This window comes from Amphiura filiformis, chromosome 4 (genome assembly GCF_039555335.1).
Source record: "Amphiura filiformis chromosome 4, Afil_fr2py, whole genome shotgun sequence".
NCBI lineage: Eukaryota > Metazoa > Echinodermata > Ophiuroidea > Amphilepidida > Amphiuridae > Amphiura > Amphiura filiformis.
In genome coordinates, this window is record NC_092631.1 from 72590370 (window position 1) to 72609187 (window position 18818).

Here is an 18818-nt window from a genome sequence, read left to right on the forward strand (position 1 = left end):
AGTTTGGGAACCCCTGATAATAGTGTCACATTTTAAAAGAGCTGTTACATTGTTACGGGGCACATTGTTACAGCATTTAATTTTGGTGAAATTGATAATTTTCTTAAAAGAAATATTTAAGAAGTATGAACATTTGGTGAATGCATGTTTCTCACAAAATTCATGAAATGTTCATGCACATAAATATTTTGCACAGTATATTAGTCCAAGAATGTCTTTTCCCTCTGACTTGCAAAAATACTCCAATGTAGTGCAAATTGAGCTATCTACCTAAGATAGCATAATAATATTTTTAAACATAACAATTTAATTGGAGTTAGCTATTGTTCTTTAGTTGACAACTTGCAGTGCACCTGTGATTTTTTTTAATCACTCACGCCTGTACGTGGGGGGGGGGGGGTGTCGCACCCAACCCCAAATTTGCTAAAGTATAAAAGTAGCCCTCACAGACGCAAGCAAAAAAATCAGGTTCATCATGCTCTTGTGGTCAAAATTTTGGGGAAAAGGTCCACTTTGTACCAAATTGCTCTCCCCTGTACACTTACCCAATCTTTTTAGTTTTTGTTCATTGAATCATTGTATGGCTTGCTTTGATTTTGTTTACTGTAACAACATTGTGGTAGGAACTCACTTTTCTCTTTGCTTTTCACCAACCAGTGTGGATGGATAGACTATGGACACTCGCACTCTGAAAGAATGTTGATAGCTTGGAGCCCTAAGGACTTAAAACCAATTTTCAATTTAAAAGTCATCATGATAGTGTGATGATGCAGTTGTGGCTACTATGACAACTGATGAAAATGTTTATTCCTACTGAACATGTTTTCTACAGTCTATGCCACCCTGGCCGGCCGGACGCCACTGCATTGTTTGCATGATTTGTAGATTTATACATACCTGAACCATGGTCAGCCATAGTCTGCATAAATGGTGGAGGGAAATCCTGGTTTATCCTTAGTGTAAAAGAGAGCACAAAATACTAATAGGGTTAGGGTTAGGATTTAGGGTTAGGGTTAGAGTTAAGGTAAGGATAAAGGTTAGGGTTAGGATTAGAGTTAAGATTTGTTTGGTGCTCTCTTACACGAAGGATACACCGAAATCCTCAGTTGTCAGAGTTGTACAAAAATGGCCTGCCTCTCACGTAAAACTTGACCCCACATATGAAATTATATAGCATCGCATACATTTAAAAAGTGAATATTTTGGTATATTTTTAATGAGTAGGCTATAGATAATTCTGTGTCAAAATATACATTGTACATGTAATACTCATTGCTTGCTGGAGGACAGTTTTAACAAGCATTGAATGTTTTGTTTGAACCCTTTTATTTGTCACCTCTTAAGGGCTGGGGTATGAATGTTTGGACAGTATTTATTGTGGGACATTAGAGCACATCAGACATATCGATTGCATTCTGAATACGAAGAATGTCCTTCTGATATCAAATAATTTTGATTTTATTCGAAATGTAATACACATTTTATGGCAAATCATTAAAAATTGATATTTTTGATATAATTTAACAGTACTTGAAGTAAACTTTATAAATCTGATGATTTATACTTAAAGTGTATGTAGGTGGGATAAAAAGCCGACGATCAATTGAAAATTCTGACCTTCAGATTGAAGATATGGATTTTTTTCCCAAAACGCCAAAAAAATTAGGTCTTTTTTGGGGAAAAATCCATATCTTCAATATGAAAGGTCAAAATTGTCAATTGACCGTCGGCTTTTCCTCCCTGCTACATACACTTTAAGAATATGTCATTAGATTTAAATAATTTACTTTGAGGACTGTTATATATCAAAAATTTGAAAAATATCAAATTTTTATAATTTGTCATAAAATTTGTATTATATTGTGATTTTCAAAAATGAAAATTATTTGATATCAGAAAGACATGCTTCAGATTCAGAATGCAATTTGATAGGTCTGAGGTGCTCTCATGTCCCACAAAAAATACTGTCGAAACACAATAAACGCTCATTTTAGATCCCTTAATTTTACGGTACCCCATCATTCATCTGGAAAAGTTGTCTGATCCACCCCAATCATTTGAGCTAAAATGTGGTTAATCACTACAGACATTTCCCTTATTATCTGAGATTTAAGCTACAGCATTTGCCAGTTCCATATAATCATCTTGAGGCTATGTAATATATGTGTGGTTTGTATGAGATGAGTCTGATGAATATTGGAGGCTTCCGATTTGTGTTGATTGCTTTCAGTTTGAAAGGGGTCTCTAAATGGGTAATATGTGTTATTTGAAAAGAGATTATAATGTAGTCTGTTACCAAATTGGCTGACTTCAAGCAAATCATAGGTCATTTTTCAATCAAATTTTTCTTGTTTAACTTGTTATGTCACTGCTGAAATGATTTTTTATTTGATGTTTTGCATTTTAGTGAAACTAGTAAAGCATACGTGCAATGTCAAAATAGTTCACTTGAATATTATTCTAATTGTATATATCATTATATGCAATTTCATTTGGATGATTGCATTTCTGAATTTTGAATTTAATCATGTTTTTTGTACCAGTATATCTTGCATGTATGCAACTGTGATTTATCAATAGGCTTACAGATCCCATTCTTTTCAGTATATTTATTGATATTCTTTTAATGATAAAAACTTGTTGTATTTCATATCTGTAAGCCACATGAACCGCAGATATCAAATTAAATAAACAGCATCAAATTGCCTCAATATTGCTATTATTAGCTACCATTCCGTAATCCTTTCATTTTTTAAAATTAAATTTTGATTTCCGCTCAAAATAAACTGGCATGCGGTCGTTGACTTGAGTCGGTACTCTTGACTGTGAACAGACTGTGCAAATGCTATTGAAACCAATTTGGCTGGCTACGCAGACTGGTTTATCATGTGACTGCTGATTACATTACGCAAATTTGTGGAGTGATGTTGTGAATTGGCTTTGATATACATTGTAGGCCTCTCTCTGGCTACCTTTAAATGTCCATTCATGTACAGTATAACATGAAATATGCTCATGTATTTTTCAAGACAGGATTTTTTGCCAACCCTTTCTTTTCCCCTCTTTCAACTTTTTAATCAAAATAGTTGTTTTCAAATTGTTTGTACATGGTAAAATATCTTCATTTATAGATATATAAAATGAAAATATCCTGCTATTATTCATGTGTTTCAAATTAATTTGACAATTAAAAAGTAATTTCAAAAAAAGACTAGTAATATTTTTTTTAATCATATAAAAACATGTTGTAAAGTTGCCAACTATATCATTTAACAGACACTAATGGATGTATTAATTATTTTTAGAAAACAGCTTAAAATGATAAAACACTGCTTCAAAATAACAATTTTAATAATTTTAATTGTTTAATTGTTAAATATAACTCATCAAAACAATTTTTAATAATTTACCAAAAGTATTATTTTTCTAAAAATATAATATGACATGACTATTTTTACCAGAAATATCTGTGTGTAAAGTACTCAAAACAAATTAAAGGCGAGGTAGCTAAGCAAATGAGCAAATAAAAATAATGAGTTTCTTCCAGGAATTCCTTTTTGGTTCTGATGTCAGAGTCGGCATCCTAAATTGTATTGACATCACAAAATACCTTGATCGATCAATAGATGTAATTGTTAATCATTGGATTCATGATGATATCACAGGAAAAACATAACTCTGCCTCACATTGGTATCCTCCTCTGATAACAGGATGTAATCCCCAAGCTCCAATTAATAGATAATCAAATGCAATTATTGAATTGCAAATCAATGATGTCCAACTGTGCCATTAAAACCTTTAACATTTATAAATGAATAATATTAATAGAGATAGATGATATTATGTGTACTTGAATTGTTAGGAATATTTCAACCATCAATATGTGACATTGTTGCGATATATATATCTTTTAATTAGAAAAGCAAACATATTCACATTCTGGTTCAATAGAACACTATTTAAATTGTTTTACATCAAAAACAGCACTTTCCAAAAAGACCAGCATTTAACAGATGGCATAATGTTAAGAAGTACCTTGAAGTTGAAATAAATATAATCAGATAAGATGAGAAAAGGGGGACTCTTTTGATCAATAAAATGGTTTGATGCAAATTTGCCATAATCATTGTTGGTTGAAATTGTGCATTTTATCTTTGTATAAAGCCTGGAGATTTTCCTAACTTACAATCAATGTAGTTCTACTTATAAAGTACAACAACAATGTTTATTACTTGATAGATTTTTCTTTTCAAATGCTTCAATTTTAATCATTTTAGATTCCTAAAAGGGTTTATTTGTTTGTTGTATATTGACTAAAAAATTACATTTTAATCTCTGGAAATACATTTTAATCTCCTTCTTTACATAATATAAAAGATGCCAAGGAAGTTATAGCTCTTGGTAATCTGTGGCTTAAATAAATCCAATACATTTAATACTTTCAGATAAGTTGATAGTTTTACATGTAAGTACTGTATTATCATATGATAAATTATAACAGCTAAGCACTTTAGATCTATGTTGATCTTACTTGAGAAATATGAAATGCTTTATGCACAGGCCTGTCAACCTTGCAGGAATGCCAAGAACAGCATCGTTTTGTATTGATATCCAATCCTCGCTTGATTGAATAGTGTTCAGTAAGCTTAATATTTAGAGAGTAAATCCATAGTCAGTCAGTCCATGGACATTTGATGCTACTTGTATGGTGAGTTATTGATCAAACTATTTAAAATAGACATAAATAAATTTTATATTGAATTCATATGTATTGATGTTTTTGTTTTAAAGTTCATCTGTGTGTGTTGAAATTTACAGTTTATGGGAGTTTGTGATCTGTCACACAAACACCAGAGCTTCTCAACTGGCCTCAGTGCTGCAGTAGTGGCCTAGATTGGACCAGTTGTCAATGTTCTACAACTTGCCCGCAGTCTAAGGATAACATTTACATCTTGACACCTGAACAAGTAAGAGGTATGTTAAACCTGCCTGCCTGAGACATGAACTGATAACCCACCAGTCAAGTGCCAAGTTTATCAACTCACAAACCAATACCATAAACTCAATTACAAACTCACTAATTATTCATAACTCAACTTAAAACAATCCAGGTGAGTCAGTGTCATAATTTGCCAGTCATCTTCCTTCTCAAGAGCTATACATGTATTTTTAAATACTTAAAAGTTCATGTATGCACATTCCAACAGCATAACTCAACTTGAAACTCACCATTCATAACTCACCTCATAACCATCCAGGTGATTCAATACTACATGTATGCTATGACGTAGCCAGTCACCTGCATTCAGAGTGTGTTTGTGTCACAAGAGCTGTGTGTGTGCACCGAGTGTATTATCTGTATTATTGCACTGCGAGTCAGATGTGTAAAGATAGTATTTGAAAGTGGATATTATTACTACCAGTTTATTTGCAGAATTCATCTTGTCATAGTAAAGCACCAATTTTGGTGAGTAACATTAAACCAGTAGAGGATATTTTATGTGATGTTTAATGATATGATGTTATTTTTATTAGTTACCAATTTTGTTTTGCTATCTACTTTGAATGTTGATCAACTTGGTGATTGAATTAAATGTCAGTGCCCTGCATAGTACCTAATGTGTAGTGTGTCAAGCAGTGTGGTGGGATGGTGCATTGTAGGCGTTTATTTACACTTGCGCCATCACATGCAAACCGCTTATATCAGGAAAAACATCTTGTAAGACTTTGGCAGATACACCTGTATCTGTGTATATTATAATTACAATTTCAAATGAGATTTCACATATTTTTGAAACAGGAATGTAAAATTATTTTTGTTTCAGAAGCTTACTTCCTGAAAATCAGTGACCGGAATAATCCCTGTATACAGTGTATAATACACTCACATTGACACATTTCCATGCTGGTGTTATACATGAATGAATGTTCTTACTTGGGTTATCAAGCATAGAACAATGCATTTGAATCAAAACATGCTGGCTCATCAAGTCTGTATGGTCATCTTAGTATTTGTCCCAGTTGCAATTTTAGTGTCACCAAATGGCCCAATCAGTACAGGGCTCAAAATAGACGGAGACCAAGGGTGATTTTGCTCCTGAGAATAGCCCTCGAAAATTAAATTAGTATAGAGAGAAAGTAGCCCCCGAAAAGGAAACTAATTTGAGGCTTGTAGCTCAAAATAAAAGGGTACATTGTAATGTGTATAAGCCTCTGAAATCCCGAAAGTAGTCCTCAAAAGTTTTACTTTCAAAAGTAGCCCCCAAAATAAAATAAAAAGTTAAGGCCTGGGCCCAACCCTAGAAAGTAGATCTTTCAAACCTTCATCCAGAAATATTGTCAATTTACCATACCAGTTCTGGCCATGCAATTTTGTTTTTGCAATGGAAGAGGGTTATGTATACAGGCCTAGATGTTTATGCAAACTCTGTTGGATTGTATTTTAGGATAGGATAGGATAGGATAGGAATTCTGGGGATCCAGAGGTACCATACAATACTAGCCTACATTTGTGATGAATACATGTAGTGTACAGAGGAAATGTGATGCAAGATCAGATGGAGTTTACGATTTAAATGCCACTGGCCTCATTTCTTCATAATTGCATGTATACATGTTCTGAATGAAGATCTCCTAAAAATTCATTGCAAATGAAATATAGAGCAGCACGCTAGAATGGCTTTGCATATTTATGAGCACGGGTTTGTAAGACAACTTAAAAGAGAAAGATGTGATTATTAAACCATGGTCCCATGTACATAATCCATACCTATTTGATGTAGCTGACAACCACCCAACCAGTTTAGAATATAACATGAATGTTACCTCTGATTGTCCCAAACCTAATATGCATTACATCCATCACCAAGGATATTCACATATTAGTGAGAAAATGAACAGAAAAGTTTTATTCAGTTAAATCCTATCAATGCTTATGTAACACAAAAGTTGTTGCTAAAGCCACACAATTGCACAATGCATTCAAAAAGACAGCTAACAATATCTATTGCACTTTGAAGTGGCTAAATGTCCATCAAAATGGTCAAATGTCCTGCCAAACTAGACATGTTGGAGGAGCTGTGATTGTTATTTTCTTATTGTAAAGTCCAAATGGCATTTGACTGCCAGGTTTTAACAGGAACGGAATAATAGGTGATCATTATAAATTTGAAATAGTAATAGTGAAATATGTGCAATTTTTTACACTTTGACAATTTTGAACTATTTTGCCTGTTCTTAAATTTGCGATTTTTGGTTCCAGGCATATGTCGAGCTTATGTTATTGCCCAAATGGTTGTTATCGTCCAAATGGTTGTTGGCCCACACATATGTTGGGCTTTAAAACTAGCCCCGTTCACAAACTGTGACGCCTCTCGAATAGCGAGCGAAGTGAGCACCAAGTGTAGCGTCTTGGATCATCATCTAGGTATCAGGGTACAGCACATGCAGAGCCTGTTAGTGGGGCTTTGTGCCTGTGTGTTTGTGAAATTGCCTGCCTGTTGCCTGGCTGGTTGGGGGCAAATTTCTTCCTGGCTCGAAATATCAAACTTTATGTCTTACATGCATCTTTAGCATGTTTAGGCCATAATTAGCCCCCATTTTGCATGCTCTGTGCATTGCAGTTGAAATCCATTATGGATTCCATTATGTATGATACACCCCCTATGGAAGGCAATGGCCTAAATCTTCCACACCAGGGAGTGTCAAATGTAGTCCATTTTAAATTTACACTCCCTGTGTTGAAGATTAAGGTAATGTCTTCTGCAGGGGGTGCTTGGATTTCAACTGGAATAGCTCTAATGTCATCTTTAAAGTTGCTTCAAGTTCCTGGATGCTGTCACTGTTGGCCCCTATTGGTCAGTAGTGCTGTTGTTATATATAGACTTGTTGTCATTCTTTGCATTGCAATCAATTTGAAGAAACACTTCACAAAGTTAAATGAGAGACTAAGCAAACTTTTACACCAGCATTATTCACAGGTAGTTTACACAAGAAAAATGCCTATGCTGAGGGTTAGTGCACTTTGAGTTAAGGTTGAATACTTTACGCCCATCAAGTATTCCTCGAAGTGCTAAAATACAAAAGATCAAAACCGCACAAGTGAATGGTTATAAAGATAATAGACCACATAGTTGTCATTATCATTTAACAGTCCATTTGGATGAAACTACAGGCTAAGAAAACAAACAAAACAAAACCTGATTTGCAGGCCCGACCAACCCAGATTTTAGCTGTATGAAATTAAAAGTAATTATTTTTTGACTGAAGTGGATCGATTTTGACAGAAAGTTTTTAAGTATTTTCAAATTACGTTTGCAAAATATTGTTTCAGATTTGTCAACTTTATCATTTAGTCTCTTCCACAAAAGCAAATCAACTTCTGTGTAAAGTTTAAACTACAAACGTTTGCGAGAATCAACTTTGATTCACGCAAATCTATTTACGAGAATCTTTGCGAGAATCGATTCACAGATTCACGCCGAAATTCTGACCCTGATTTTCATCGTTTTTATGAAGGGGAACATAACATTTGCCCCATAAAAGCACAAATGTGTGAATAATTTATTAACCCTAACACCCAACCCTGCTTTTTGATATCGGAAGTTAAAGAAGATACGAAAAAGGAGAGAAGATGAAGAAAGAAGTCACTTGGCACCCCGGATTTGAACCTTTGACCCCCGCCCGCCTCGCCTAGCCCGCCCGCGCCTCTAACGTGCATTAGGCCCTGTAACCTCAGTTTTCGATTAATCAGTAACCAAAAAATTCGGTTTCGTATACAATGTCATAAAAAGAACCTCCTTTCTCATCAGTACCTTTGGTGGAGATCAGCATAAAAGAGAATGGATAAATTACACTTCAACACAGTCATGATGTCTAGAAAATGGAATAAAAATATAAATTTGATTTCAGAAATAGACAAAATGTTTCCTGCTCATCCACATCAGTGATTTTTACTGCCCCTGCGGAGACTCATGGACTGTTAGTGAAGTGTAATAATTATCCCCATGCAAAAGTTGAGATTCTTTTTAAAGTTATGGAAGTATGAATTGGAATGAACCTGTTTGTACTTTGTTCATTATCTATTCATATGATTGATAGGTACAGTTTAAACCCCCCTTTTTAACTGGAATTAAGTGGAATTAGCACAAATGTCATTATCGCCTCAACACTATTCTTTAATGTCTTTTCAAAAAGAGATAATAATGTTATCATGTTATGTCATTAAAATCAGGTGTTGAATTCTTTAGGAAACTCCAATTGCACTTTTGTAAATAGTGTGTTCAACCTAGTGGTGGTGAATTGAGTTGTTTTGATTGAATTTTGTTAATGATAAACTCTTGAGTAATTAACAAAAGAAGTTTTGACAGATTTTAACAAAATGACAAATTCTGACCAACATTGTTCGGGGAACAATTGAATACCATTCGAAGGTGTTACAATGAAGTACGATTCCAAGGTGTAGTGGGTTCAGGCTAATGATGCAATTAGCATTCATTTATCATCGTCTTTTGTGATGTTGATGATCTCTAGAACAGTCATGGACCACTTATAGGTCAGGTGCATCTTCAAGAACAAATTGTTCCATTTACAGATGAAGAAAAATAATAATTGTCTGTAAAATACAGATTTGTATATTATTTCATTTTAGGCACCCACATGAAACTTCTGAACTTATTGGTCCAATTGTATTCTGACATTGAATGACAGATATGATGGATTTTGGATATGTAGAAACAATTTCAAGGGCACATAGGATTTCCACTCAAATGAAGTATGACTAATGGGTATTTCAGGAGTATTCTAGAGTGATTCAGTGTGTTCCCTTCCTTTTACCAAAAAATATTAATTCTGATTTATTTATTTTGACTTGTTCATGTTGGATACTCTTTGAATTGCAAGTTACTTTCAGGAACATTTATGGTCAAATGGGGGAAATATTCCTTTGCTGACTTTATGTACCATAGATTAGATCTACAGTGACCTACATTTGACCTAAATACCAATGAAAACTAAAATAATCAGTATTGAGCAACATATTTGAAAATTTAGAATAGATTTTTATTTCAGCATTGAAATTCATTCTTTTGAGTGCAGGTAATAAATAATCAGCTTACACTACTGTATAAACCCTTTGCTGATTTAAATTTAAATGCAACGTTGTGGTGGATTTTGCATGGGATGTTTGGTTGAGTAAAGCAGTTCATTAAATCATGATTGTATTGTGGCTTTAAATAGGATCAGGTGCTTCAAACTATGCATGCTTTAGTTAAAATGGACTTGCCTGCATACAAAATTATGCATACTTCCAGGTGTCGCCAGCATTTATATGGAGTTCCAGTATGTTTATGCAGGGTTTATGTGTCTTGCAGAACTAGAAAATATCCTTCACATAAACTGGTAGCTCATTTCTGAGGAAGCTGGAACCAGGCCCGTAACCAGGATTTATTTGGGGGGGGACTGATTTTGAAAAAGTGGACCTTTAAAAAAAAATTTGGACCTTGCTACGCTCGCAAATGGGACTTTTGGGGTCACAAAAGGGGACTTTCGCGGCATTTGGGGATGGGGGGGGTTAAGCCCCCCTGGTTATGGACCTGGCTGAAACTCCTAATGGGGGAAGGTCTATTGATATGATGACAATTTGAAATCAGGGGTGAGGATTTTCTTTTTCCTCCATTGAATTAGTAAGTGGTATAAAGTCACCAAAGAATTTCATATGTTTACAGTTTCTAATTTCAGCCATTTATTTTGTGTATCATGCTCATTATAAATTTATAACAAACATTTTAGTTACGGTTAATCACTCAAAGATGACGCTAATGGAATGTGTTCCCTAATCAATGGCCAATTAGTGCAAAAATGGACAAAGACCAAAGACTGCAAAGTTGGATAGTATGATTTTTGTACCCAATGAATTCAAAAGGTCATTCTATGAGTGTAGAAGCATATTGAAGTTAAGGGGGTACTACACCCCTGGCCTATTTTTGCAAATTATAGCGCATTGGTGACAAGTAAGATACGTATTTTATAGGGGCAAGGACTACAACGACTGCACTGGAAATTCAGCTACTCAAGGCAAGTAGTTATTGATTTATTGATCAAATATCGGTTTTCCCTCATTTTTGGCTGTAACTCCATAACTGTTGTCTGTGCTGAAATAAAATTTCCAGTGCAGTAGTTGTAGTCCTTGCCTCTATAATATACATATCTTACTTGTCACCAATGCACTTAAATTTTTGAGAAAAATGCAAAAATAGGCCCAAAATTGGGCAGGGGTGTAGTACCCCCTTAAAGAACTGTGTCCTGATTTTTTTTAATGTCTTTTTGTTGTAAAATGAATAGGGCTCTTCTTATGCCCCCTTTTGTTCATAATAAAGTCATAATGAGCCATTGGCATTCTTGAACTTGACAGCTTTCAATTGAAGTAGGAATTTCAAAACACTGTTCAAATGAAATTTCCTCGTTAATTTTTCATGGTTAATGATCCCAATCTAATCTCATTTGGTTGGACAATTCATAAAGGGTGGTTTTAATTTGACCGCAGTTTCAACATTTCGATGAAATCAGTTTTGATCCAGAGGATAAGTTCCGGTAAATTTTAGAGTCATTGCCTAACCATAGTGGTTACAGGGATGGCTTAAGATTAGTGTAATGAAGTATGCTTAATTTGAGGATAAGGATTAGAAGATTAGAGCAGTAAGCATTTGGATTACCAATTTCAAAAAGAATATGGTAACTGGTATTTCAGAGATTGCCCCATACATTTTATTGAGTACACCATTGCATTTTATCATTATGTTTCTACATGTATTTTTAGGTATTGTACATACACCGTATACAATATATTCATTTTAGGGTTGACTCTCGGTATTGTTGATCAAAGCAGCCAAAAAAAATTGATTTTCATTAATATCTAAATAATATATTATTGAAAAATAACACAGTGATGTTTTGCAAAAGTTCATTCTACAAATCATATACTTTGAAAACTTGCTTGATTTATTGTTGTTAATGAGTTATTTATGTCTTGCAAAAAGTGTTGTTGTTTCAGCCTCCTTCTATATACCTCAAGAACCACAGAACCTACAAAAGTATATCTGTGATATTTGAACTGACACCTACACACGCTCACTATGAAATGATCAATGCAATTTTTGCCAAAGCTCACTACCATTCACAAGATGTTGTAAACTACCAGATCGCAAAAGTTTAAAATAGTTGCTAACCTTAATAATACATTTATGAGTCTCACATTGACCCTGATTTTTTGCTATCGGAAAGCAGAGAAGGAACCAAATAACGAAAAAGAAGAGAAGATGAACAAATATTTCACTTGGCACCCCCAGGAATCAACCCTGGGACCCCTTGGGTGGCAAGCACACAATCACCGACCTCATGCCACAGGAGTTGGGCTGGCCTGGCCAGCGATTCTGTGAGCATAATATGACTTAGTGTGATTGCGTCATCGCATCACATGGAATGCATGCACGCGTAGTGGTTTTCTTTGTAAGATTATATAGCATTACCATGGTTATGGTTAAGTTTTAAACAAAAGTGTAAGTGGGGACTAGACCCTCATTGCTGGAATACATACATGTAAAAGACACCAGAAATAATTCAAATAAGACCCAGCTGAGTGTACCAGTTGCTGCAAGCAGTGAGCCCCCTCTAGCATATAATGGGAAGGGGATGATTAAAGAATAGGTATGTAATAGAAACTGAAAGCCCATAATAACATGGTTTTACTTTTCCTTTTTACAAATGAAATACCCGGGTGAAATACATCATGGTTTGAGCAACATCAATACCTTTTGAATTTGTATTTAGATCAGCCTCTTTGGTAGTGAAAGTGATCCTTATTATTTATTTACATTGAGGCTTTTATAACACCAGGATGTCTTTTGTGGGAGGCTATGGGTTCTATAAAGGATGTTCAGATCATTGGCAAATATTGTAAGGGATATGGCTGATAGTGATAGTCATTGAAGGAATATGTGAGAGTAAATAACAGGTGTCTACAGGTAAACTAGTACAGGTGTGTTTGATCAGCATATATCCTGATTTTGAAGATGCAGCTGATGATGGAAATGATGAAGATGATTAAAGTGTAAGAGGAGGAGTAGGATGACAAAGAGGATGGGATAACCATGGTCCCAAATCAAGCTCATGAGCAGTGGCATCCGCAGGTTTTCACAAGTGGGGGGGGGTCTCAATTCCCCAGACTGTTCAAAATTTTTGGCTCGCTTCCCCAAATTTTCCCAGACTTCCAGCAAAAGTGTGTGGCGGTACGACCCCTTTGCACACACCACTGCTCACGTTCACAAGACAGAGCCAAAAATCAGCGCTGGAAATCTCATATCACAAATTGTTGCCACCTTATGTAGGAATTCAATTTCATGATTCATCCATGCAAACTGGAGAAGTAGGCCGATGTCAACTTATTGTCTACAAGTGTTAAAATATTGTTATTTCATAAACTTGACAGTTTTATTTGCATAAGGCAATGTTCTCATAATACTTTTGTCAAAGATTTCTTCACATGAAATTTTAAATATTCAGAGGACTGTCCAAACAATTGTGTGACAAATTGAAGCATGATTCAGGTTAACACCATCCTTTTATGATGTCACACTCAAATCTCATGCTCAACCAGATGCAACAACACAATACAGACACAAAGTTTCAGCTCTGCAATCGATTCCCATAGGGATAGAAAAGTAGTGAGTTACCTGTTTTGGAGTTTTGAGTTCTTATTAGAGTGCTAGTTTAAACATAAAAATTATTATCTGAACATTGTAGCATTGGGTTTTCCAGCTATAATATCAGATTTAGTCTACTGGACTTGGTAACTGGATTCATGCATAGTACGATAGGATTATCATTTTGTTTGGTCGCTTGATGCGTTTTTGAAACCAGATTCTGATCAGTAAAACTATTTCCCTTTCCTCACCAACTTTTACTTTAAAGTCCTCGTCTTTTTAAATCCGCAAGCTCAGAAAACGCCTTTTGTAGTTCACAAGTGTAAGCTTACCTACTTTTACTTTGCTTGTTTTTCTACATAAAGTCTGTATGTTTTGATCACCAAGTTTTCTTGGTTCTCTGCCTTTTGTACATATATCAAGCCGGCTAGTGGGGCAGATTGCTTTGCTGTCTAGGGAAGATAAACTTTTATTTTTGAGTTCAACTTCCCTCAAGCTAGCATTGTTCATGGAAATCAGATATAGAATTGTGATGCTTTGTTGTTGGCTTTCAAAAACAAATTATGTGATTTGAGGTCATGATCAGAGTATGAAGACATCCACAATGACATTCATGCTTCACAATGATTCTAGACACTGTAAAAACATCTCAAGTTTGTAGGGAATTTTGGAAGAGGTAGATTTTTTGTTTGTTTTGATATCAATCATTTTTATCCAATTTTGTTCTTGAGAATCAGTCTATCCATGATCTTTCTATTGTCTGTTAGCCGTCCACCTGACTCCACACCATAACACCATTAACCTAACCCTAATCTTTTTAGCATTGGTCCTAATTCTTCTGCTTAAACTAAACTTGACCAGGCTGAAGTCAGGTGTTGGAATAAATACATCGCCGTTAATACGTTTGTATGGCATGGAACCTTCGCAATAACTGGAACAGAAAAAGCATTGTTGCATCATTTACAAAAACTTTTTTTTTTAGAATTTATATATAAATTTCCAATAGGCCTAAATTAAATTCCAATTTTCCATTGAGTAAAATTGTTCAGTTCTTTGTTGCCAGTCATTAAATATCCACAATATTTAATGTGCACAAATATTCCCATCTGGCATATGAAATATGTAAACTGTTTTATGATATCTTTTTATCCAACATACTTTCTCTGAACTTCCGTATTCTCACCCAGTCCAGATGGTGCAATTTCTGTATGCAACATATTAATTTTGCCTTGCGTTTCATCTTTTTAATACCACCCCAAGTAACTATGCTACGCTAAGTGCGGGCACTAATTAGGTCGAAAAAAATATGTTACTTTTATGAAGCCCTTGTGCTTCATTTGGACAATGTGTAATGAACTTCAGGTATGAAATATTTAGAAGTATTTAAAAAAAGTACAAATAGAAGCTTTGCATGACTACCTCATAATTATTTTGATTTGCTTGCCTTAGTCACTGCTGCCAATGACCATGAGAATTTCCTTTGACAAAATAGAAGCCTTGATTATTTATTTATTTCTAAATATGAATGGTATCCATGGTATCTGTAGTAAGTTGGTATCAATTTACCTAAATATGGTGTGATTTATCCAATCAGGAAAGAGGAGTAGGAAATGAGGCATGTAAACAAGATGTGATTTATTTATATGTACTTGACCTATTCAGATTAATCAGGACAAAAATGGTTTAGTACAATAAAATAAATACACATATAACTCATTCTTCTACTTATTTAGTACCAGTACTGTAAAAACCACTCTGTAAAGCTGATTCAATATCGCTCAACAAGACTGCAAAGAAAGTAAGTAAAAGTTTATATGATCATTACACTTTTTCACTAATCAGACAAATAAATCAGGACTAAATTGGTTTAGTATCAAACTTAATACCATTCCATAAAGCTGATCTGGACAAGGCTGAAAACAAAGTATTTCATAGTGATATGATTTATGATTTTTAAACCACATAACAAAATCCATATTTTTTCCTTGAAAAATTGCATAGCATGACACTTGCAAAGAGAAAGAGGTGAAAGTATGAATAGGAATTTTATTTGTTCTGAAAAGGAGTCATTGTTTATCACCAGACTTCATGCAAACTTGTACAAAATTTGTAGTTCAGAGGTTTACATTCCAATTTATGTGTATATTTATAGCTCAACTGTAAATAAGTCAATTTTGATAAAGGAATGTTATTCAATTTTTTATACTGAGAATTTATGATTGTATATGGTTGAACTTATAAAACTGGAGAAAGTCTTTCTTTAGTCAATTATTGAAGTTAATGAAATTGGATAGGGGACAATCAAATCATGGATTTTGTGGACTTATTTCATTGAGTCTGACACTAGCTGTCATTCCCACTGCTCATCAGTGGTAGGGAGAAGTGCAGTATTTTGGGTAGGGGTGTCCTCGTGATCAGGTCAGATTAACACCAGAACTTGTCTAGAACCATTAGCACAGGAAAATTAAAGGGGCAGAGACATGTGATGAAACTTGTAAAACTGACATCTCATCAGCATGATCAGAGAAGTTGGTCCCCGGTGGGTTCAGTCTTCACTGACAATGTGTACGCATGATGGTTCCAATTAGGGGTACTTTTGAAGAAATGTCCGCGGAATTTTGAGGACAAAATTGTTCGCGATTGTCCAAATTAGGGGTGTTTTGGAGCAAAATTGTCCTTGAAATGAAAAATAGGGTATATTTTTAGGACTTTCGTCCGTGTTTTACCGCTACAGTTTTCGTTATTGTCCTCATTTCCCCGTGAAATAGGGGTAAAAATTCAAAAGCGTCCTTAAATGGTAAAAATAGAGGTATTTATTTCGAAACAATTTCCTCGATTCCTCGTGATAAGGGGGGTGAAATGAAAATGCGTCCTCAAAATGATAAAAATAGGGGAGGTATTTGAGGGCAAGTTTTCCTTGATTTCGCGCAAACTAGTGGGTAAAATTGCTGCAAATGTCCTCGATTCCCCGTGAAATAGGGGTCATTTTCAAATCCTGGAACGGTCATACGTCCTACCTTTAAATACAAACTGAACCCACCGGGAGTTGGTCTTGGCCTAGTTGTTATAGAACAGGGATAGGAGAAGTTTATTTGTATGGTTGTCTGGCCCACCAGGAGATATGTGTAGGGAATAAGAGAGATATAGGTGTAGACTTTGAAGATACTAGGTTGCTACATGTAGGCGATAGACTAAATAATTTAGACCAATGCATTTTCAGCAAAAATTCTACAGAATAATTCACTACACATAGGTCTATACAATGTGTTATAGCACAGGCTCTGTGCTGCTGGCACTCTGATTAATATGATCTAAGTTGGTCCCAAAATGGCTTCAGATGCTCACAGGGGTGGGACAGTGACCTTACAATGGCTTATTAACCCTAATCAGAAAGGTGCATGGGGCTTGAGCTATCACTGATCTCAGTCAGTCGTAGCCCTAAATTGAACCCTAACCCCAATTTACAGGTGTCCGTGGATAGGGTCCAAATTCTTCCTCTATGATACTGTTGCTTGCCCCACACAGCCCCTCCCCACCTGTCTGCAGCCCCCTCATTTTTGGAAATCTAGCAGTGGACAGGAAACTGACATGAAGGTAATAGGGAAAGATAAGATGTGTTTGAAGATCTATGTGATATACAGTAGCTTCAATTCAACACATCCTGGGCATTACAAACCAAACTAATTAGTAAGATTCCTGATTTCTACCTGTTTGATTTAAAGACAATAGATTGGAGTACATGCAAATTCACTCGTACTTGGTGTAATTGATTGTGTGAGCTACTTGGGAAATTATGTAATCAGCTTCATTGCTGCTGTGTTGATTGTTTGGAGATTTTGATATTGTTTTTAATTTTGTAGGATCAGGTGTTAAAGGCTTGCAAGAGCCTGACCCAGGTAGGGGTTAAAAATAGTTTTGCACTGAAATTCTTGGAAATTTGGTAACTGGCTATGTGCTGTACTCTGATACCTATGATGATCCAAGATATTCCAGCAATCACAGTTTGTGAAGAGGGGGGGGGGTTAGTTCTAGTCCAGACTTGAGGGTAATTTTTCTCTGCATTATTTTTCTTATTTGCTTATTTATTTTAACACAAATTTATTTAGTATTATTGGTGGGAGAGTGCTGAAGGGTATTAGAGCCCCCTTACCCAAATTAGTGTGTGGGCTGAGCTCCCACCCTCCCCACTACCGACCCTGGTTTATAATAAGCATATGTAGCCCATAACCCTAAGCCTAAAACTATGAATGACTACTTTAAGATTTGAGGATAAGCGCAGCTTTTGGAATAGCATAAGTTCTGCAGGGTAAAGCTTATAGATTAAAATAATGTTGGCAACTTTGAAAGGATGTCTGACAAGTTCAGGTCAATATCACTATGTAGTATCAAAGTGTGGTTACATTTGAACAAGCAACCAATAACCCATTCCTATTGTGTGAGCTGATCAGGACAACCAAATTAACTTATTTCTTCAGGAATCTGTGCTATAATTTGCTAACATTCAAATGCGGAGGTTTTTGATACAAGAGTTCCGGTGTGTTGTCGTTGATCCTACACGTTTGAAGCCCAGGGCTATGTATGTGGGTATGGGACAATGATAGTAAACCATGAAAACCAGCACCATTCACCCACATGTCACATTTAGTTAGAGATATTAGTTTACAAGGTGTGTGGTTACTACAAAAGCTGATATCGCTTTAAACGGGCAACTCGGAACAGGGTAGCTTTCTGGTTGTTTCCCTGTATGTTTGTTAATTTTTCCCTTTATTTTGTTTGTTTGGCTTTTTTGCTTTGTTTTTGTTTTGTTTCATTTTGCTGGCTGTTCAGGTTCTTCCTGGACACCTGGTTCCTCCCAATTATACATGAAGCTTTTGTTTAATGTAACTAACTAGTTTTTAAAATAAATATTTTCTTGTCTGTGGTTTGTTTTGCTTTTGTTTATTAACAACTATGTTTACTATATCAATTTTACTGGAGTTTTCCTGCATATTGTTGCCTGTTAGATGTGCAAAAATTAATCTTTAATTACGATTATAGTGCATGAAAACTAAATCATTTCTAGACTTGATCATGTCTTGTCATGTTGATGATATCTCAATGATTGCATGTGCAATGATGCC

The 18818-nt window shown here is 35.2% G+C and overlaps 1 protein-coding gene across 5 annotated transcripts in view; it reads left to right on the forward strand.

Annotated features, from left to right (window-relative positions):
• LOC140151380 (solute carrier organic anion transporter family member 4A1-like) overlaps positions 1-18818 on the forward strand; it is a 93838-nt gene that overhangs the window by 26447 nt on the left and 48573 nt on the right. For 2 of the 5 annotated variants that reach the window (XM_072173692.1, XM_072173698.1), the window contains exon 1: positions 5311-5468. The exons of 1 other annotated variant lie outside the window; for it this stretch is intronic. The gene's annotated coding sequence lies outside the window, so the exon portion shown is untranslated. Of the gene's footprint in view, positions 1-4819; positions 4976-5310; positions 5469-18818 lie in introns of those variants that run through there. 2 more of the 5 variants (XM_072173693.1, XM_072173694.1) reach the window with 2 other exon arrangements.